Below are 13176 nucleotides of genomic sequence, written 5' to 3'. Positions count from 1 at the left end.
CACTTGAGCAGAAACTTGCTTGCCGTTCTTCTTGAAGTTCCCCTTCTTCCCTTTGCCCTTTTTCTTGAAACTAGTGGTCTTGTCAACCATCAACACTTGATGTTTTTCTTGATTTTTACCTTCGCTGTTTTTAGCATCGCGAAGAGCTTGGGAATTGATTCGCCATCCCTTGCATATTATAGTTCATCACGAAGTTCTAGTAACTTGGTGATAGTGACTAGGGAACTTTGTCAATTACTATCTTATCTGGAAGATTAACTCCCACTTGATTCAAGCAATTGTAGTACCCAGAAAATCTGAGCACATGCTCACTAGTTGAGCTATTCTCCTCCATCTTGTAGGCAAAGTACTGTCAGAGGTCTCATACCTCTCGACACGGGCATGAGTATGAAATACCAATTTCAACTCTTGGAACATCATATATGCTCCGTGGCGTTCAAAACATTTTTGAAGTCCCGGTTCTAAGCCGTAAAGCATGCTGCACTTAACTATCAAGTAGTCATCATATCGAGCTTTTGTCAAAACGTTCATAACGTCTGCATCTGCTCCTGCAATAGGTCTGTCACCTAGCGGTGCATCAAGGACATAATTCTTCTATGCAACAATGAGGATAAACCTCAGATCACAGATCAAATCCGCATCATTGCTACTAACATCTTTCAACTTAGTATTCTCTAGGAACATATAAAAATTAATCGGGAAGTAACAACGCGAGCTATTGATCTAAAACATTATTTGCAAAATACTATCAGGACTAAGTTCATGATAAATTAAAGTTCAATTAATCATATTACTTAAGAACTCCCACTTAGATAGACATCCCTCTAATCATCTAAGTGATCACGTGATCCAAATCAACTAAACCATGTCCGATCATCACGTGAAATGGAGTAGTTTTCAATGGTGAACATCACTATGTTGATCATATCTACTATATGATTCACGCTCGACCTTTCAGTCTCCAGTGTTCCGAGGCCATATCTGCATATGCTAGGCTCGTCAAGTTTAACTTGAGTATTCCGTGTGTGCAACTTTTTTGCACCCGTTGTATTTGAACATAGAGCCTATCACACCCGATCATCACGTGGTGTCTTAGCACAAAGAACTTTCGCAACGGTGCATACTCAGGGAGAACACTTATACCTTGATAATTTAGTGAGAAATCATCTTATAATGCTATCGTCAATCAAAGCAAGATAAGAAGCATAAAAGATAAACATCACATGCAATCAAAATATGTGACATGAAATGGCCATCATCATCTTGTGCCTTTGATCTCCATCTCCAAAGCATCGTCATGATCTCCATCGTCACCGGCATGACACCATGATCTCCATCATCTTGATCTTATATCAATGTGTCTTCACATGGTCGTCTCTCCAACTATTGCTCTTGCAACTATTGCTATCGCATAGCGATAAAGTAAAGCAATTATTTGGCGCTTGCATCTTATGCAATAAAGAGACAACCATAAGGCTTCTGCCAGTTGCCGATAACTTCAACAAAACATGATCATCTCATACAACAACTTATATCTCATCACGTCTTGACCATATCATATCACAACATGCCCTGCAAAAACAAGTTAGACGTCCTCTATTTTGTTGTTTGCAAGTTGTATATGGCTGCAACGGGCTGAGCAAGAACCGTTCTTACCTATGCATCAAAACCACAACGATAGTTCGTCAAGTTAGTGCTGTTTTAACCTTCTCAAGGACCGGGCGTAGCCACACTCGGTTCAACTAAAGTTGGAGAAACTGACACCCGCCAGCCACCTATGTGCAAAGCACGTCGGTAGAACCAGTCTCGCGTAAGCGTACGCGTAATGTCAGTCCGGGCCCCTTCATCCAACAATACCGCCGAACCAAAGTATGACATGCTGGTAAGCAGTATAACTTGTATCGCCCACAACTCACTTGTGTTCTACTCGTGCATATAACATCTACATATAAAACCAGGCTCGGATGCCACTGTTGGGGAACGTAGTAATTTCAAAAAAATTCCTATGCACACGCAAGGTCATGGTGAGGCATAGCAACGAGAGGGGACAGTGTGTCCACGTACCCTCGTAGACCGACAGCGGAAGCGTTAGCACAACGCGGTTGATGTAGTCGTACGTCTTCATGATCTGACAGATCAAGTACCGAACGCACGGCACCTCCGAGTTCTGCACACGTTCAACTCGATGACCTCCCACATATTCCACGAAGATCTTTATCGGTCAAACCGCATAACAACATACGTTGTTCCCTTTGTCATCGGTATGTTACTTGCCCGAGATTCGATCGTCGGTATCTCTACCTAGTTCAATCTCGTTACCGGCAAGTCTCTTTACTCGTTCCGTAATACATCATCTCGTAACTAACTCATTAGTCACAATGCTTGCAAGGCTTATAGTGATGTGCATTACCAAGTGGGCCCAGAGATACCTCTCCGACAATCGGAGTGACAAATCCTAATCTCGAAATACGCCAACCCAACAAGTACCTTTGGAGACACCTTTAGAGCACCTTTATAATCACCCAGTTACGTTGTGACGTTTGGTAGCACACAAAGTGTTCCTCCGGTAAACGGGAGTTGCATAATCTCATAGTCATAGGAACATGTATAAGTCATGAAGAAAGCAATAGCAGAATACTAAACGATCAAGTGCTAAGCTAACGGAATGGGTCAAGTCAATCACATCATTCTCCTAATGATGTGATCCCGTTAATCAAATGACAACTCATGTCTATGGCTAGGAAACATAACCATCTTTGATCAACGAGCTAGTCAAGTACAGGCATACTAGTGACACTATGTTTGTCTATGTATTCACACATGTATTATGTTTCCAGTTAATACAATTCTTGCATGAATAATAAACATTTATCATGAAATAATGAAATAAATAATAACTTTATTATTGCCTCTAGGGCATATTTCCTTCAATTTGTTTCTCGGACGAAAGACTTCATATAGCAGAAGATGGGCACCGGAGGGCCACCAGGGGGACCACGAGAGGCAGGGGGCGCGCCCAGGGGGTTAGGGCACGCCCCCCACCCTCGTGGCCAGGGTGTGGGCCCTCTCTGGTATTTTCTTCGCTCAGTATTTTTTATTATTTCCAAAAATAACTTCCGTGGAGTTTCAGGACTTTTGGAGTTGTGCAGAATAGGTCTCCAATATTTGCTCCTTTTCCAGCCCAGAATTCCAGCTGCCGGCATTCTCCCTCTTTATGTAAACCTAGTAAAAGAAGAGAGAATAGTCATAACTATTGTGACATAATGTGTAATAACAGTCTATAATGCAATAAATATCGATATAAAAGCATGATGCAAATGGACGTATCAACTCCCCCAAGCTTAGACCTCGCTTGTCCTCATACATATTTAGAGAGCAATTTTTATTGCTTGCACCAATGACAACTTACTTGAAGGATCTTACTCAATCCATAGGTAGATATGGAGGACTCTCATGGCAAAACTTGGTTTAAAGATATTTGGAAGCATAAGTAGCATCTCTACTTGGTGCAAAGAATTTGGCTAGCATGAGGGGGAAAGGCAAACTCAACATGTTGGATGATCCATGACAATATACTTTATTTTGGATATGAGAAAACATAACCCATTACGTTGTCTTCCTTGTCCAACATCAACTCTTTAGCATGTCATACTTTAATGAGTGCTCAAAATCATAAAAGATGTCCAAGATAGTATATTTATATGTGAAACCTCTCTTTCTTTGTTACTTCCTATTAATTGCAACGATGACCAAAACTATGTTTGTCAATCTCTCAACAACTTTTAACCATCGTACTCTTTATATGTGAAGTCATTACTCTCCATAAGATCAATATGATCTCTTTGTTTCTTTTTATTCTTTCTTTTTCTTTTATTCACTCAAGATCATAGCAAGATAATCAAGCCCTTGACTCAACACTAATCTTTATTATGTATAGCTCACGGGCTCAATTACATAGAGGGGTCATAAAGCAAAACTCAAAACTCAAAGCTAAATCATACTGAAACTTTATTCTACTAGATCAAGATATTACTAAAAGGATCGAACTAAGAAAAACGGTAAAGATAGAGATGTGATGTGATACGATACCGGGGCACCTCCCCCAAGCTTGGCAGTTGCCAAGGGGAGTGCCCATACCCATGTGATTATATCTCCTTTGCTGGTGAAGAAGATGGTGGAGTTGTTGATGATGTGGGCTTGTCGTCCATCTTCCAAGGCATAGGCTCACCATCATAGAAGGATGATCGAGTCTCCGGGATCCTCAAATCTGCAGCCAAACTCATCCTCTTGAATCTATATTCATACTCACAGTTTTGGTTTTGCAGGTCATAGATTTGGGCTTGGAGATGCTCGATCTTCTCGTGAAGCTTGAAGATGGTGTCCCCAATGTTATTGGCATCCAGCTTGTGGTTGTTGGTGAACTCCGCGATCATCATGTGGTTGGCGTTGAGTCCACGTTCCACCATCCCCTGGCACTTGAAAACTTGTTGCTCCATTGCTTTGAGCCTCGTCTCCACGCTTCCGGTCCTCCTTGGTCCCTCAACATCACGGATGTGCAGCAACCCATCACGCATCTCAATGGTTTGAGGGTGTTGCAGCACTTCCGCGAGGTAGGGGTTGATGACCTTCTTGAAGAACTTGTCCTTGGGGGCGCTTGGAGACGTCATGATGATCTAGATCTGTCAGGAAAACAGCTCGAAACGAAAACAGAGGATATTTGTGTGATACAGGAGTCAAAACCTTCGGGAGATTATATAATGAATTTTTACCGGCCGAAAGAAGTATCGTGCAAGAAAACGGAGTCCGGAGAGTGCACGAGGTGCGCAAGAGGCAGGGGGGCGCACCCAGGGGGGTAGGGCGCGCCCTCCACCCTCGTGGAGGCCTCGTGTCCTTCCCGGGCTGCTTCTTATTTTCCTATTTTTCTAATATTCCAAAACGAAGAAAAGTTGCCATTAGAACTGTTTTGGAGTCGGTTTACTTACCGTACCACATACCTATTCCTTTTCGGAGTCTGAAACGTTCTGGAAAGTGTCTCTTATGTATTCCTCCGGTGTTACGGTTTCAATAACATTAGTTTCAATATTTATGGGATTACCTGAGATATAATGTTTGATTCTTTGACCGTTTATCACCTTCGGATTTGCGCCTTCAAAGTTGTTGATTTTTATGGCACCGGAACGATAGACCTCTGATGACCCACAAGTATAGGGGATCTATCATAGTCCTTTCGATAAGTAAGAGTGTCGAACCCAACGAGGAGCAGAAGGAAATGATAAGCGGTTTTCAGCAAGGTATTCTCTGCAAGCACTAAAATTATAGGTAACAGATAGTTTAGTGATAAGGTAATTAGTAACGAGCAACAAGTAAAAAAAGTAAATAAAGTGCAGCAAGGTGGCCCAATCCTTTTTGTAGCAAAGAACAAGCCTGGACAATTTCTTATATGAAGGAAAACGCTCCCGAGGACACATGGGAATTATCGTCAAGCTAGTTTTCATCACGTTCATATGGTTCGCGTTCGGTACATTGATAATTTGATATGTGGGTGGACCGGTGCTTGGGTTCTGTCCTTACTTGTACAAGCATCCCACTTATGATTAACTCCTATTGCAAGCATCCGCAACTACAAAAGAAGTATTAAGGTAAACCTAACCATAGCATGAAACATATGGATCCAAATCAGCCGCTTACGAAGCAACACATAAACTAGGGTTTAAGCTTCTGTCACTCTAGCAACCCATCATCTACTTATTACATCCCAATGCCTTCCTCTAGGCCCAAATAATGGTGAAGTGTCATGTAGTCGACCTTCACATAACACCACTAGAGGAGAGACAACATACATCTCATCAAAATATCGAACGAATACCAAATTCACATGACTACTAATAGCAAGACTTCTCCCATGTCCTCAGGAACAAACGTAACTACTCACAAAGCATATTCATGTTCATAATCAGAGGGGTATTAATATGCATAATGGATCTGAACATATGATCTTCCACCAAATAAACCGACTAGCATCAACTACAAGGAGTAATCAACACTACTAGCAACCTACAGGTACCAATCCCAGACTCGGAGACAAGAATTGGATACAAGAGATGAACTAGGGTTTGAGAGGAGATGGTGCTGGTGAAGATGTTGATGGAGATTGGCCCCCTCCCGATGAGAGGAGCGTTGGTGATGGCGATGGCGATGATTTCCCCCTCCCGGAGGGAAGTGTCCCCGGCAAAACAGCTCCGCTAGAGCCCTAGATTGGTTCCGCCAAGGTTCCGCCTCGTGGCGGCGGAGTCTCGTCCCGAAAGCTTGCTTATGATTTTTCTTCGGACGAAAGACTTCATATAGCAGAAGATGGCCACCGGAGGGCCACCAGGTGGCCCACGAGGCACGGGGGCGCGCCCCCCACCCTCGTGCCTAGTGGGTGGCCCCCTCTGGTATTTCTTCCGCTCAATATTTTTTATTATTTCTAAAAATAACTTCCGTGGAGTTTCAGGACTTTTAGAGTTGCGCAGAATAGGTCTCTAATATTTGCTCCTTTTCCAGCCCAGAATTATAGCTGCCGGCATTCTCCCTCTTCATGTAAACCTTGTAAAATAAGAGAGAATAGGCATAAGTATTGTGACATAATGTGTAATAACAGTCCATAATGCAATAAATATTGATATAAAAGCATGATGCAAAATGGACGTATCAACTCCCCCAAGCTTAGACCTCGCTTGTCCTCAAGCGGAAGCCGATAACGATAAATATCTCCACATGTTTAGAGGCAGAGGTGTCGATAAAATAAAATACGGACATGAGGGCATCATGATCATTCTTATAACAGCAACATATATGGATATCGTCATATGATTTCTTATGCTTAAGTAATAATCTATTCATAATGTCAATTATGAATCTGAAACTTCATTGAGAACTAACAAACTACAATCTCAGTCACTGAAGCAATTGCAATTTATCATAACATCAGAAAGAGTCAATATAAGAGCTTTTCAGCAAGTCCACATACTCAACCATCATTTAGTCTTTCACAATTGCTAACACTCATGCAATACTTGTGGTTACGGAGTTTTAATCGGACATAGAGAAAGATAGGGGCTTATAATTTTGCCTCCCAACCTTTTACCTCAAGGGTAATTTCAACAATAATAGTTCATGCTAACTTACATCCAATTGGCTATATGTATCAGGATCTTTCCAACACACTATGATTGCCAAAGGATAAAATGTAAAAAGGAAAGGTGAAGATAACCATGACTCTTGCATAAGGTAGAAGATAATAGTAAAAGATAGACCCTCCGCAGAGGGAAGAAGAGGTTGTCATGCGCTTTCATGGTTGAATGCACAAAATCTTAATGCGAAAGAACGCCACTTTATATTGCCACTTGTGATATGGACCTTTATTATGTAGTCCGTCGCTTTTATTTCTTCCACATTACAAGATCGTATAAAGCTTATTTTCTCCCACACTAATAAGTCATACATATTTAAAGAGCAATTTTTATTGCTTGCACCGATGACAACTTACTTGAAGGATCTTACTCAATCCATAGGTAGATATGGTGGACTCTCATGGCAAGACTGGGTTTAAGGGATATTTGGAAGCACAAGTAGTATCTCTACTTGGTGCAAAGAATTTATGGAGTCTTCTAGCAAGGAGAGGGAAAAGAGTGCATCTACATACCCTTGTAGATCGCGAGCGGAAGCATTCAAGAGAAAGGGGTTGATGGAGTCGTACTCGTCGTGATCCAAATCACCGATGATCCTAGCGCCGAATGGACGGCACCTCCGCGTTCAACACACGTACGGAGCGGGGACGTCTCCTCCTTCTTGATCCAGCAAGGGGGAAGGAGAAGTTGATGGAGATCCAGCAGCACGACGACGTGGTGGTGGAAGTAGCGGGATCCCGGCAGGGCTTCGCCAAGCGCAAGCGGGGAGGAAGAGGTGTCACGGGAGGGAGGGAGGCGCCAGGGCTTGGGGTGCTGCTCCCATGCGCCTCCCCACTATATATAGGGGTGGAGGGGGCTGGTTTCTTGCCCTCCAAGTCCATTGGGGCATTGGCAAAGGTGGGGGAAAGAAATCCCATCATTTCCCTTCCCCACCGATTGTTATCCCCCTTTTTAGGGATCTTGATCTTATCCCTTCGGGATATGATCTTATTCCTTCTAAGGTGGGATCTTGGTGCGCCTTGACCAGGGGTGTGGGGCCTTGTCCCCACTACCCACGTTCATGTGGGTCCCCCCATGCAGGTGGGCCCCACTTCGGAACCTTCTAGAACCTTCCCGGTACAATACCGAAAAATCCCGAACATTTTCCGATGGCCAAAATAGGACTTCGCATATATATATCTTTACCTCCGGACCATTCCGGAACTCCTCGTGACGTCCGGGATCTCATCCGGGACTCCGAACAACTTTCGGTTAACCGCATACTAATATCTCTACAACTCTAGCGTCACCGAACCTTAAGTGTGTAGACCCTACGGGTTCGGGAGACATGCAGACATGACCGAGACGACTCTCCGGTCAATAACCAACAGCGGGATCTGGATACCCATGTTGGCTCCCACATGTTCCACGATGATCTCATCGGATGAACCACGATGTCGAGGATTCAATCAATCCCGTATACAATTCCCTTTGTCAATCGGTACGTTACTTGCCCGAGATTCGATCGTCGGTATCCCAATACCTTGTTCAATCTCGTTACCGGCAAGTCACTTTACTTGTACCGTAATGCATGATCCCGTGACCAAACACTTGGTCACATTGAGCTCATTATGATGATGCATTACCGAGTGGGCCCAGAGATACCTCTCCGTCATACGGAGTGACAAATCCCAGTCTCGATTCGTGCCAACCCAACAGACACTTTCGGAGATACCCGTAGTGCACCTTTATAGCCACCCAGTTACGTTGTGACGTTTGGCACACCCAAAGCACTCCTATGGTATCCGGGAGTTGCACAATCTCATGGTCTAAGGAAATGATACTTGACATTTGGAAAAGCTCTAGCAAATGAACTACACGAGCTTGTGCTATGCTTAGGATTGGGTCTTGTCCATCACATCATTCTCCTAATGATGTGATCCCGTTATCAATGACATCCAATGTCCATAGTCAGGAAACCATGACTATCTGTTGATCAACGAGCTAGTCAACTAGAGGCTCACTAGGGACATGTTGTGGTCTATGTATTCGGACATGTATTACGATTTCCGGATAACACAATTATAGCATGAACAATAGACAATTATCATGAACAAGGAAATATAATAATAACCATTTTATTATTGCCTCTAGGGCATATTTCCAACAGTCTCCCACTTGCACTAGAGTCAATAATCTAGTTACATTGTGATGAATCGAACACCCATAGAGTTCTGGTGTTGATCATGTTTTGCTCTAGGGAGAGGTTTAGTCAACGGATCTGCTACATTCAGGTCCGTATGTACTTTACAAATATCTATGTCTCCATTTTGAACATTTTCACGAATGGAGTTGAAGCGACGCTTGAATAGCCTGGTCTTCCTGTGAAACCTGGGCTCCTTGGCAAGGGCAATAGCTCCAGTGTTGTCACAGAAGAGAGTCATCGGGCCCGATGCATTGGGAATAACTCCTAGGTCGGTAATGAACTCCTTCACCTAGATTGCTTCTTGTGCTGCCTCTGAGGCAGCCATGTATTCCGCTTCACATGTAGATCCCGCCACAACGCTTTGCTTGCAACTGCACCAGCTTACTGCCCCACCATTCAAAATATACACGTATCCGGTTTGTGACTTAGAGTCATCCAGATCTGTGTCGAAGCTAGCATCGACGTAACCCTTTACGACGAGCTCTTCGTCACCTCCATAAACGAGAAACATATCCTTAGTCCTCTTCAGGTACTTCAGGATATTCTTGACCGCTGTCTAGTGTTCCATGCCGGGATTACTTTGGTACCTTCCTACCAAACTTACGGCAAGGTTTACATCAGGTCTGGTACACAGCATGGCATACATAATAGACCCTATGGCCGAGGCATAGGGGACGACACTCATCTTCTGCCGTGGTCGGGCATTGAGCCGTGCTCAACTGCACACCTTGCAATACAGGCAAGAACCGCTTCTTGGACTGATCCATATTGAACTTCTTCAATATCTTGTCAAGGTACATACTTTGTGAAAGACCAATGAGGCATCTTGATCTATCTCTATAGATCTTGATGCCTAATATATAAGCAGCTTCTCCAAGGTCCTTCATTGAAAAACACTTGTTCAAGTAGTCCTTTATGCTTCCCAAGAATTCTATATCATTTCCCATCAACAATATGTCATCCACATATAATATGAGAAATGCTACAGAGCTCCCACTCAATTTCTTGTAAACACAGGCTTCTCCATAAGTCTGTGTAAACCCAAACGCTTTGATCATCTCATCAAATCGAATGTTCCAACTCCGAGATGCTTGCACCAGCCCATAGATGGAGCACTGGAGCTTGCATACCTTGTTAGCATTCTTAGGATCGACAAAACCTTCCGGCTGCATCATATACAATTCTTCCTTAAGAAAGCCGTTAAGGAATGCCGTTTTGACGTCCATTTGCCATATCTCATAATCATAGAATGCGGCAATTGCTAACATGATTCGGACAGACTTCAGCTTCGCTACGGGTGAGAAAGTCTCATCGTAGTCAACCCCTTGATCTTGTCGATAACCCTTAGCGACAAGTCGAGCCTTATAGATGGTCACATTACCATCCGCGTCTGTCTTCTTCTTAAAGATCCATTTATTTTCTATGGCTCGCCGATCATCGGGCAAGTCAGTCAAAGTCCATACTTCGTTTTCATACATGGATCCTATCTCGGATTTCATGACTTCTAGCCATTTGTCGGAATCTGGGCCCGCCATTGCTTCTTCATAGTTCGAAGGTTCACCGTTGTCTAACAACATGATTTCCAGGACAGGGTTGCCATACCACTCTGGTGTGGAACATGTCCTCGTGGACCTACGAAGTTCAGTAGTAACTTGATCCGAAGTACCTTGATCATCATCATTAGCTTCCTCTCTAGTCAGTGCAGGCACCACAGGAACATCTTCCTGAGCTGCGCTACTTTCCGGTTCAAGAGGTAGTACTTCATCAAGTTCCACTTTACACCCACTTACTTCTTTGAGAGAAACTCTTTCTCTAGAAAGGACCCGTTCTTGGCAACAAAGATCTTGCCTTCAGATCTGAGGTAGAAGGTATACCCAATGGTTTCCTTAGGGTATCCTATGAAGGCGCATTTTTCCGACTTGGGTTCGAGCTTTTCAGGTTGAAGTTTCTTGACATAAGCATCGCATCCCCAAACTTTTAGAAACGACAGCTTAGGTTTCTTCCCAAACCATAATTCATACGGTGTCGTCTCAACGGATTTCGACGGAGCCCTATTTAAAGTGAATGTGGCAGTCTCTAAAGCATAGCCCCAAAATGAGAGCAGTAGATCGGTAAGAGACATCATAGATCGCACCATATCCAATAGAGTGCAATTACGACGTTCGGACACACCATTTCGCTGAGGTGTTCCAGGGGGCGTGAGTTGTGAAACTATTCCACATTTCCGTAAGTGTGTGCCAAATTCGTTCTCAAATATTCCCCTCCACGATATGATCGTAAGAATTTTATTTTCCTGTCACGTTGATTCTCAACCTCACTCTGAAATTCCTTGAACTTTTCAAAGGTCTCAGACTTGTGTTTCATTAGGTAGACATACCCATATCTACTCAAGTCATCAGTGAGAGTGAGAACATAACGATAGCCACCGCGAGCCTCAACACTCATTGGACCGCACACATCAGTATGTATGATTTCCAATAATTTGGTTGCTCGCTCCATTGTTCCAGAGAACGGAGTCTTGGTCATCTTACCCATGAGGCATGGTTCGCACGTGTCAAATGATTCGTAATCAAGAGACTCTAAAAGTCTATCAGCATGGAGCTTCTTCATGCGCTTGACACCAATGTGACCAAGACGACAGTGCCACAAGTATGTGGGACTATCATTATCAACCTTACATCTTTTGGTACTCACACTATGAATATGTGTAACACTACGTTCGAGATTCATTAAGGATAAACCATTAACCAGCGGGGCATGACCATAAAACATATCTCTCATATAAATAGAACAACCATTATTCTCGGATTTAAATGAGTAGCCATCTCGAATTAAACGAGATCCTGATACAATGTTCATGCTCAAAGCTGGCACTAAATAACAATTATTGAGGTTTAAAACTAATCTCGTAGGTAAATGTAGAGGTAGCGTGCCGACGGCGATCACATCGACCTTGGAACCATTCCCGACGCGCATCGTCACCTCGTCCTTTGCCAGTCTCCGTTTATTCCGCAGCTCCTGCTTTGAGTTACAAATATGAGCAACCGCACCGGTATCAAATACCCAGGAGCTACTACGAGTGCTGGTAAGGTACACGTCAATAACATGTATATCACATATACCTTTGGTGTTGCCGGCCTTCTTGTCCGCTAAGTACTTGGGGCAGTTCCGCTTCCAGTGACCACTTCCCTTGCAATAAAAGCACTCAGTCTCAGGCTTGGGTCCATTCTTTGGCTTCTTCCCGGCAACTGGCTTACCGGGCGCGGCAACTCCCTTGCCGTCCTTCTTGAAGTTCTTCTTACCCTTGCCTTTCTTGAACTTAGTGGTTTTATTCACCATCAACACTTGATGTTCCTTTTTGATCTCCACCTCCGCTGATTTCAGCATTGAATATACCTCAGGAATGGTCTTTTCCATCCCCTGCATATTGAAGTTCATCACAAAGCTCTTGTAGCTCGGTGGAAGCGACTGAAGGATTCTGTCAATGACCGCGTAATCCGGGAGATTAACTCCCAGCTGAGTCAAGCGGTTGTGTAACCCAGACATTTTGAGTATGTGCTCACTGACAGAACTATTTTCCTCCATCTTACAACTGAAGAACTTGTCGGAGACTTCATATCTCTCGACCCGGGCATGAGCTTGGAAAACCATTTTCAGCTCTTCGAACATCTCATATGATCCGTGTTGCTCAAAACGCTTTTGGAGCCCCGGTTCTAAGCTGTAAAGCATGCCGCACTGAACGAGGGAGTAATCATCAGCACGCTGCTGCCAAGCGTTCATAACGTCTTGGTTCTCTGGGATGGGTGCGTCACCTAAAGGTGC

This window comes from Aegilops tauschii, chromosome 1 (assembly GCF_002575655.3).
Source record: "Aegilops tauschii subsp. strangulata cultivar AL8/78 chromosome 1, Aet v6.0, whole genome shotgun sequence".
In the NCBI taxonomy this organism is placed as follows: Eukaryota; Viridiplantae; Streptophyta; class Magnoliopsida; order Poales; family Poaceae; genus Aegilops; species Aegilops tauschii.
This window is presented reverse-complemented; position numbering follows the sequence as displayed.